The sequence below is a fragment of the Scyliorhinus torazame genome, chromosome 4 (genome assembly GCF_047496885.1).
Source record: "Scyliorhinus torazame isolate Kashiwa2021f chromosome 4, sScyTor2.1, whole genome shotgun sequence".
Taxonomy (NCBI): domain Eukaryota; kingdom Metazoa; phylum Chordata; class Chondrichthyes; order Carcharhiniformes; family Scyliorhinidae; genus Scyliorhinus; species Scyliorhinus torazame.
Window position 1 is genome coordinate 304,685,968 of NC_092710.1, and position 7,500 is coordinate 304,693,467.

Genomic DNA, 7,500 nt, shown 5'->3' on the forward strand with positions numbered 1-7,500 from the left:
CAAGTTGGCCACCCTAGCACCCTCGCCACTTCTTCTTTCCGGTTGTTTTCAATTTTTTCTCTCTCTTTTTCTACTTCTACTTCTACTTCTCCTCCTCTTTCTCTCCTTCTCCTGCTAATTCTAGCCTATATGCCTGATACTCGCTCCCCTTCATGCCGTCCCCACCTAGCTCTCTTTTTTCTTCTCCACCTCCCCAAGGAAAACTGCAAGCCCCGCCCACCTCACACCAGCCTGCCGCCTGCACGCTGCTGCCTTTCCACATTGCAACGCTGCGCACTTCTCTCAGCACAGCCAGCACAAGGGTCAGGCAGGCAATGCAAGCCAGCTCTCTCTTCCTTCGCTTTCCACACCAGCCCCAATGCCACAACTTGCATTCATGCGGCGCCTTCAGGCTAGGAGAACGTCCTGCCGACACACTGGCTTGCGGCCACACTGGCCAGCTGGCGGGCCCATCAAAGTGCAGCACGCCAAGGCACACAACCGTGCTGCGTTGCAAAGGCCCGGCAAAGCTGCAGCAGCTGAATGGCCCGACCAAGCCGCCTGCCTGAGTTGAGCCCGCAGGCAAGTGTTGGGAGGAATGGCGAGGACGCAGAGAGCAGCAAAAGGTTGGCCTGCCTCTGGTGTGGAGAGTGCTTGGCGTGAGCAGTCTCTGCTGGCCGCAAAAGCCTACTGCACCTGGTATTCCCAGGCGGTCTCCCATCCAAGTACTAACCAGGCCGGAGTCTGCTTAGCTTCCGAGATCAGACGAGATCGGGCGTTTTCAGACTAGTATGGCCGTAGGCATCTGCAGCACCGTCTTCTCGCCTATTCAAGCTGGCCACCCTAGCACCCTCGCCACTTCTTCTTTCCGGTTGTTTTCAATTTTTTCTCTCTCTTTTTCTACTTCTACTTCTACTTCTGCTCCTCTTTCTCTCCTTCTCCTGCTAATTCTAGCCTATATGCCTGATACTCGCTCCCCTTCATGCCATCCCCACCGAGCTCTCTTTTTTCTTCTCCACCTCCTCAAGGAAAACTGCAAGCCCCGCCTACCTCACACCAGCCTGCCGCCTGCACGCTGCTGCCTTTCCACATTGCAACGCTGCGCACTTCTCTCAGCACAGCCAGCACAAGGGTCAGGCAGGCAATGCAAGCCAGCTCTCTCTTCCTTCGCTTTCCACACCAGCCCCAATGCCACAACTTGCATTCATGCGGCGCCTTCAGGCTAGGAGAGAGAACGTCCTGCCGACACACTGGCTTGCGGCCACACGGGCCAGCTGGCGTGCCCATCAAAGTGCAGCACGCCAAGGCACACAACCGTGCTGCGTTGCAAAGGCCCGGCAAAGCTGCAGCAGCTGAATGGCCCGACCAAGCCGCCTGCCTGAGTTGAGCCCGCAGGCAAGTGTTGGGAGGAATGGCGAGGACGCAGAGAGCAGCAAAAGGTTGGCCTGCCTCTGGTGTGGAGAGTGCTTGGCGTGAGCAGTCACTGCTGGCCGCAAAAGCCTACTGCACCTGGTATTCCCAGGCGGTCTCCCATCCAAGTACTAACCAGGCCTGAGTCTGCTTAGCTTCCGAGATCAGACGAGATCGGGCGTTTTCAGACTAGTATGGCCGTAGGCATCTGCAGCACCGTCTTCTCGCCTATTCAAGCTGGCCACCCTAGCACCCTCGCCACTTCTTCTTTCCGGTTGTTTTCAATTTTTTCTCTCTCTTTTTCTACTTCTACTTCTACTTCTCCTCCTCTTTCTCTCCTTCTCCTGCTAATTCTAGCCTATATGCCTGATACTCGCTCCCCTTCATGCCGTCCCCACCTAGCTCTCTTTTTTCTTCTCCACCTCCCCAAGGAAAACTGCAAGCCCCGCCCACCTCACACCAGCCTGCCGCCTCCACGCTGCTGCCTTTCCACATTGCAACGCTGCGCACTTCTCTCAGCACAGCCAGCACAAGGGTCAGGCAGGCAATGCAAGCCAGCTCTCTCTTCCTTCGCTTTCCACACCAGCCCCAATGCCACAACTTGCATTCATGCGGCGCCTTCAGGCTAGGAGAACGTCCTGCCGACACACTGGCTTGCGGCCACACGGGCCAGCTGGCGGGCCCATCAAAGTGCAGCACGCCAAGGCACCCAACCGTGCTGCGTTGCAAAGGCCCGGCAAAGCTGCAGCAGCTGAATGGCCCGACCAAGCCGCCTGCCTGAGTTGAGCCCGCAGGCAAGTGTTGGGAGGAATGGCGAGGACGCAGAGAGCAGCAAAAGGTTGGCCTGCCTCTGGTGTGGAGAGTGCTTGGCGTGAGCAGTCTCTGCTGGCCGCAAAAGCCTACTGCACCTGGTATTCCCAGGCGGTCTCCCATCCAAGTACTAACCAGGCCTGAGTCTGCTTAGCTTCCGAGATCAGACGAGATCGGGCGTTTTCAGACTAGTATGGCCGTAGGCATCTGCAGCACCGTCTTCTCGCCTATTCAAGTTGGCCACCCTAGCACCCTCGCCACTTCTTCTTTCCGGTTGTTTTCAATTTTTTCTCTCTCTTTTTCTACTTCTACTTCTACTTCTCCTCCTCTTTCTCTCCTTCTCCTGCTAATTCTAGCCTATATGCCTGATACTCGCTCCCCTTCATGCCATCCCCACCGAGCTCTCTTTTTTCTTCTCCACCTCCTCAAGGAAAACTGCAAGCCCCGCCTACCTCACACCAGCCTGCCGCCTGCACGCTGCTGCCTTTCCACATTGCAACGCTGCGCACTTCTCTCAGCACAGCCAGCACAAGGGTCAGGCAGGCAATGCAAGCCAGCTCTCTCTTCCTTCGCTTTCCACACCAGCCCCAATGCCACAACTTGCATTCATGCGGCGCCTTCAGGCTAGGAGAGAGAACGTCCTGCCGACACACTGGCTTGCGGCCACACGGGCCAGCTGGCGTGCCCATCAAAGTGCAGCACGCCAAGGCACACAACCGTGCTGCGTTGCAAAGGCCCGGCAAAGCTGCAGCAGCTGAATGGCCCGACCAAGCCGCCTGCCTGAGTTGAGCCCGCAGGCAAGTGTTGGGAGGAATGGCGAGGACGCAGAGAGCAGCAAAAGGTTGGCCTGCCTCTGGTGTGGAGAGTGCTTGGCGTGAGCAGTCACTGCTGGCCGCAAAAGCCTACTGCACCTGGTATTCCCAGGCGGTCTCCCATCCAAGTACTAACCAGGCCTGAGTCTGCTTAGCTTCCGAGATCAGACGAGATCGGGCGTTTTCAGACTAGTATGGCCGTAGGCATCTGCAGCACCGTCTTCTCGCCTATTCAAGCTGGCCACCCTAGCACCCTCGCCACTTCTTCTTTCCGGTTGTTTTCAATTTTTTCTCTCTCTTTTTCTACTTCTACTTCTACTTCTCCTCCTCTTTCTCTCCTTCTCCTGCTAATTCTAGCCTATATGCCTGATACTCGCTCCCCTTCATGCCGTCCCCACCTAGCTCTCTTTTTTCTTCTCCACCTCCCCAAGGAAAACTGCAAGCCCCGCCCACCTCACACCAGCCTGCCGCCTCCACGCTGCTGCCTTTCCACATTGCAACGCTGCGCACTTCTCTCAGCACAGCCAGCACAAGGGTCAGGCAGGCAATGCAAGCCAGCTCTCTCTTCCTTCGCTTTCCACACCAGCCCCAATGCCACAACTTGCATTCATGCGGCGCCTTCAGGCTAGGAGAACGTCCTGCCGACACACTGGCTTGCGGCCACACGGGCCAGCTGGCGGGCCCATCAAAGTGCAGCACGCCAAGGCACCCAACCGTGCTGCGTTGCAAAGGCCCGGCAAAGCTGCAGCAGCTGAATGGCCCGACCAAGCCGCCTGCCTGAGTTGAGCCCGCAGGCAAGTGTTGGGAGGAATGGCGAGGACGCAGAGAGCAGCAAAAGGTTGGCCTGCCTCTGGTGTGGAGAGTGCTTGGCGTGAGCAGTCTCTGCTGGCCGCAAAAGCCTACTGCACCTGGTATTCCCAGGCGGTCTCCCATCCAAGTACTAACCAGGCCTGAGTCTGCTTAGCTTCCGAGATCAGACGAGATCGGGCGTTTTCAGACTAGTATGGCCGTAGGCATCTGCAGCACCGTCTTCTCGCCTATTCAAGTTGGCCACCCTAGCACCCTCGCCACTTCTTCTTTCCGGTTGTTTTCAATTTTTTCTCTCTCTTTTTCTACTTCTACTTCTACTTCTCCTCCTCTTTCTCTCCTTCTCCTGCTAATTCTAGCCTATATGCCTGATACTCGCTCCCCTTCATGCCGTCCCCACCTAGCTCTCTTTTTTCTTCTCCACCTCCCCAAGGAAAACTGCAAGCCCCGCCCACCTCACACCAGCCTGCCGCCTGCACGCTGCTGCCTTTCCACATTGCAACGCTGCGCACTTCTCTCAGCACAGCCAGCACAAGGGTCAGGCAGGCAATGCAAGCCAGCTCTCTCTTCCTTCGCTTTCCACACCAGCCCCAATGCCACAACTTGCATTCATGCGGCGCCTTCAGGCTAGGAGAGAGAACGTCCTGCCGACACACTGGCTTGCGGCCACACGGGCCAGCTGGCGTGCCCATCAAAGTGCAGCACGCCAAGGCACCCAACCGTGCTGCGTTGCAAAGGCCCGGCAAAGCTGCAGCAGCTGAATGGCCCGACCAAGCCGCCTGCCTGAGTTGAGCCCGCAGGCAAGTGTTGGGAGGAATGGCGAGGACGCAGAGAGCAGCAAAAGGTTGGCCTGCCTCTGGTGTGGAGAGTGCTTGGCGTGAGCAGTCTCTGCTGGCCGCAAAAGCCTACTGCACCTGGTATTCCCAGGCGGTCTCCCATCCAAGTACTAACCAGGCCTGAGTCTGCTTAGCTTCCGAGATCAGACGAGATCGGGTGTTTTCAGACTAGTATGGCCGTAGGCATCTGCAGCACCGTCTTCTCGCCTATTCAAGCTGGCCACCCTAGCACCCTCGCCACTTCTTCTTTCCGGTTGTTTTCAATTTTTTCTCTCTCTTTTTCTACTTCTACTTCTACTTCTCCTCCTCTTTCTCTCCTCCTGCTAATTCTAGCCTATATGCCTGATACTCGCTCCCCTTCATGCCATCCCCACCGAGCTCTCTTTTTTCTTCTCCACCTCCTCAAGGAAAACTGCAAGCCCCGCCTACCTCACACCAGCCTGCCGCCTGCACGCTGCTGCCTTTCCACATTGCAACGCTGCGCACTTCTCTCAGCACAGCCAGCACAAGGGTCAGGCAGGCAATGCAAGCCAGCTCTCTCTTCCTTCGCTTTCCACACCAGCCCCAATGCCACAACTTGCATTCATGCGGCGCCTTCAGGCTAGGAGAGAGAACGTCCTGCCGACACACTGGCTTGCGGCCACACGGGCCAGCTGGCGTGCCCATCAAAGTGCAGCACGCCAAGGCACACAACCGTGCTGCGTTGCAAAGGCCCGGCAAAGCTGCAGCAGCTGAATGGCCCGACCAAGCCGCCTGCCTGAGTTGAGCCCGCAGGCAAGTGTTGGGAGGAATGGCGAGGACGCAGAGAGCAGCAAAAGGTTGGCCTGCCTCTGGTGTGGAGAGTGCTTGGCGTGAGCAGTCTCTGCTGGCCGCAAAAGCCTACTGCACCTGGTATTCCCAGGCGGTCTCCCATCCAAGTACTAACCAGGCCTGAGTCTGCTTAGCTTCCGAGATCAGACGAGATCGGGCGTTTTCAGACTAGTATGGCCGTAGGCATCTGCAGCACCGTCTTCTCGCCTATTCAAGCTGGCCACCCTAGCACCCTCGCCACTTCTTCTTTCCGGTTGTTTTCAATTTTTTCTCTCTCTTTTTCTACTTCTACTTCTACTTCTCCTCCTCTTTCTCTCCTTCTCCTGCTAATTCTAGCCTATATGCCTGATACTCGCTCCCCTTCATGCCATCCCCACCGAGCTCTCTTTTTTCTTCTCCACCTCCTCAAGGAAAACTGCAAGCCCCGCCTACCTCACACCAGCCTGCCGCCTGCACGCTGCTGCCTTTCCACATTGCAACGCTGCGCACTTCTCTCAGCACAGCCAGCACAAGGGTCAGGCAGGCAATGCAAGCCAGCTCTCTCTTCCTTCGCTTTCCACACCAGCCCCAATGCCACAACTTGCATTCATGCGGCGCCTTCAGGCTAGGAGAGAGAACGTCCTGCCGACACACTGGCTTGCGGCCACACGGGCCAGCTGGCGTGCCCATCAAAGTGCAGCACGCCAAGACACCCAACCGTGCTGCGTTGCAAAGGCCCGGCAAAGCTGCAGCAGCTGAATGGCCCGACCAAGCCGCCTGCCTGAGTTGAGCCCGCAGGCAAGTGTTGGGAGGAATGGCGAGGACGCAGAGAGCAGCAAAAGGTTGGCCTGCCTCTGGTGTGGAGAGTGCTTGGCGTGAGCAGTCTCTGCTGGCCGCAAAAGCCTACTGCACCTGGTATTCCCAGGCGGTCTCCCATCCAAGTACTAACCAGGCCTGAGTCTGCTTAGCTTCCGAGATCAGACGAGATCGGGTGTTTTCAGACTAGTATGGCCGTAGGCATCTGCAGCACCGTCTTCTCGCCTATTCAAGCTGGCCACCCTAGCACCCTCGCCACTTCTTCTTTCCGGTTGTTTTCAATTTTTTCTCTCTCTTTTTCTACTTCTACTTCTACTTCTCCTCCTCTTTCTCTCCTCCTGCTAATTCTAGCCTATATGCCTGATACTCGCTCCCCTTCATGCCATCCCCACCGAGCTCTCTTTTTTCTTCTCCACCTCCTCAAGGAAAACTGCAAGCCCCGCCTACCTCACACCAGCCTGCCGCCTGCACGCTGCTGCCTTTCCACATTGCAACGCTGCGCACTTCTCTCAGCACAGCCAGCACAAGGGTCAGGCAGGCAATGCAAGCCAGCTCTCTCTTCCTTCGCTTTCCACACCAGCCCCAATGCCACAACTTGCATTCATGCGGCGCCTTCAGGCTAGGAGAGAGAACGTCCTGCCGACACACTGGCTTGCGGCCACACGGGCCAGCTGGCGTGCCCATCAAAGTGCAGCACGCCAAGGCACACAACCGTGCTGCGTTGCAAAGGCCCGGCAAAGCTGCAGCAGCTGAATGGCCCGACCAAGCCGCCTGCCTGAGTTGAGCCCGCAGGCAAGTGTTGGGAGGAATGGCGAGGACGCAGAGAGCAGCAAAAGGTTGGCCTGCCTCTGGTGTGGAGAGTGCTTGGCGTGAGCAGTCTCTGCTGGCCGCAAAAGCCTACTGCACCTGGTATTCCCAGGCGGTCTCCCATCCAAGTACTAACCAGGCCTGAGTCTGCTTAGCTTCCGAGATCAGACGAGATCGGGCGTTTTCAGACTAGTATGGCCGTAGGCATCTGCAGCACCGTCTTCTCGCCTATTCAAGCTGGCCACCCTAGCACCCTCGCCACTTCTTCTTTCCGGTTGTTTTCAATTTTTTCTCTCTCTTTTTCTACTTCTACTTCTACTTCTCCTCCTCTTTCTCTCCTTCTCCTGCTAATTCTAGCCTATATGCCTGATACTCGCTCCCCTTCATGCCATCCCCACCGAGCTCTCTTTTTTCTTCTCCACCTCCTCAAGGAA

At 56.8% G+C, this 7,500-nt stretch overlaps 9 non-coding genes across 9 annotated transcripts; all 9 read right to left on the reverse strand.

Moving 5' to 3' along the window:
* Positions 1-663: 663 nt before the first annotated feature.
* On the reverse strand, positions 664-782 carry LOC140414159 (5S ribosomal RNA). The gene has a single exon (XR_011943304.1). It is a non-coding gene; the product is annotated as a 5S ribosomal RNA (ribosomal RNA).
* Positions 783-1,476: 694 nt separating this feature from the next.
* Positions 1,477-1,595, reverse strand: LOC140412295 (5S ribosomal RNA). The gene has a single exon (XR_011941494.1). It is a non-coding gene; the product is annotated as a 5S ribosomal RNA (ribosomal RNA).
* A 690-nt stretch (positions 1,596-2,285) lies between these two features.
* On the reverse strand, positions 2,286-2,404 carry LOC140412296 (5S ribosomal RNA). Its single transcript, XR_011941495.1, has one exon. It is a non-coding gene; the product is annotated as a 5S ribosomal RNA (ribosomal RNA).
* Positions 2,405-3,098: 694 nt separating this feature from the next.
* On the reverse strand, positions 3,099-3,217 carry LOC140412298 (5S ribosomal RNA). Its single transcript, XR_011941497.1, has one exon. It is a non-coding gene; the product is annotated as a 5S ribosomal RNA (ribosomal RNA).
* Positions 3,218-3,907: 690 nt separating this feature from the next.
* Positions 3,908-4,026, reverse strand: LOC140412299 (5S ribosomal RNA). The gene has a single exon (XR_011941498.1). It is a non-coding gene; the product is annotated as a 5S ribosomal RNA (ribosomal RNA).
* A 694-nt stretch (positions 4,027-4,720) lies between these two features.
* On the reverse strand, positions 4,721-4,839 carry LOC140413001 (5S ribosomal RNA). Its single transcript, XR_011942185.1, has one exon. It is a non-coding gene; the product is annotated as a 5S ribosomal RNA (ribosomal RNA).
* Positions 4,840-5,530: 691 nt separating this feature from the next.
* LOC140412300 (5S ribosomal RNA) lies at positions 5,531-5,649 on the reverse strand. Its single transcript, XR_011941499.1, has one exon. It is a non-coding gene; the product is annotated as a 5S ribosomal RNA (ribosomal RNA).
* A 694-nt stretch (positions 5,650-6,343) lies between these two features.
* On the reverse strand, positions 6,344-6,462 carry LOC140413120 (5S ribosomal RNA). The gene has a single exon (XR_011942299.1). It is a non-coding gene; the product is annotated as a 5S ribosomal RNA (ribosomal RNA).
* A 691-nt stretch (positions 6,463-7,153) lies between these two features.
* LOC140412301 (5S ribosomal RNA) lies at positions 7,154-7,272 on the reverse strand. Its single transcript, XR_011941500.1, has one exon. It is a non-coding gene; the product is annotated as a 5S ribosomal RNA (ribosomal RNA).
* Between the last annotated feature and the right edge of the window lie 228 nt (positions 7,273-7,500).